Below are 1,171 nucleotides of genomic sequence, written 5' to 3'. Positions count from 1 at the left end.
TCAGCTATAGCTAGGAGGACGTAAAAACGTAATCGAGGATTGCACGCTGCTACCCGTGTGACCCCGTGCTCCTGTCTCGCTTTTCCGGCCCCTTTGCTTTGATGACCACCTTTGAATACACTGTTCTATTTTTAAATGGCGTATGTCATTTATTCTCTGTCTCTCCTGCTCGAAGGTGGACTGTATTCTTGGTGTGTTCAGTGCATGTCAAACACTTAAAAGAGGGACTGACACGTTTTTCTGCAAGGAGCGAGATGATGCATATTTTAGGTTTAACTGGTCACATGGTCTATGACACTGACACTCTTGCCTCTCCAGGGGACAGTAGCCTCGGACAGGGGTGGCTGTCTTCTAATAGGACTTTGTCTATGGACATGGAAATCTGTGTATGATGGGACGTTGAAGTGTCATGAAATTTTGATTCCTCCCTCCCCCAAACATTCAATATATATATATATATATATATACACCCTTGTTGTTAAGCAGTGTGCTAAAAGTACAAAAAGCAGGATCATGTCTTGGATTTTTTAATAATGCTAGGAGAGTACACAAAAGAAGAAAAGTAGCTGCGTTGGACCCCAAAGACTGGGGTGAACTGCTTTCTTAATGTCCAGTGTCTTAATATTTGGTGAAATATGTCTTTAAAGTTTAAAGGAAAGTGGAAAATTAAATTGTATTTACACTTATTTAGTCTACATACGGAGGTGGAGACATGCATGCCGCTGTGTGTACAGAGGTCAGAGGCAACTTTTGGGAGCTGGCGCTCTCCTATCATGTGGGTCTTGGGGACAGAACTCAGGTCGGTAGACTTAGCAGCAACCTTTACCTAATAAGCCTTATCTCTGGCCCAGAAATTAGACTTGAGAATTAATGTTCTTTAATATAATCTATAATAATAAATAATAAATAGAACTATTTTTTAGAGCAATAATTTCCTAAGGACAGAGTTTCTGTTTTGTGTGATGGGAAAGCCCCACAAATGGACAGTAGTATCAAGACATAATATCATGAATATAATAAATCAATACAATTAATGAATATAAATATAGTTATTGAATGAATACTATGAATGTAATCAGTGAATACCACAAATGTAATTAATATCACGAGTGTAATTCATGCTACTGAATTGTGAACTTAAAAATGGTTAGAACTGCAAATAATATGTTTA

At 38.0% G+C, this 1,171-nt stretch overlaps 1 non-coding gene across 1 annotated transcript; it reads left to right on the top strand.

Moving 5' to 3' along the window:
* The first annotated feature begins 469 nt into the window (after nt 1-469).
* Nucleotides 470-639, top strand: LOC121830639 (small nucleolar RNA SNORA81). Its single transcript, XR_006073856.1, has one exon. It is a non-coding gene; the product is annotated as a small nucleolar RNA SNORA81 (small nucleolar RNA).
* The last annotated feature ends 532 nt before the right edge of the window (nt 640-1,171 follow it).

Source organism: Peromyscus maniculatus, chromosome 6 (genome assembly GCF_049852395.1).
Source record: "Peromyscus maniculatus bairdii isolate BWxNUB_F1_BW_parent chromosome 6, HU_Pman_BW_mat_3.1, whole genome shotgun sequence".
Classification (NCBI taxonomy): Eukaryota; Metazoa; Chordata; class Mammalia; order Rodentia; family Cricetidae; genus Peromyscus; species Peromyscus maniculatus.
This window is presented reverse-complemented; position numbering and strand designations above follow the sequence as displayed.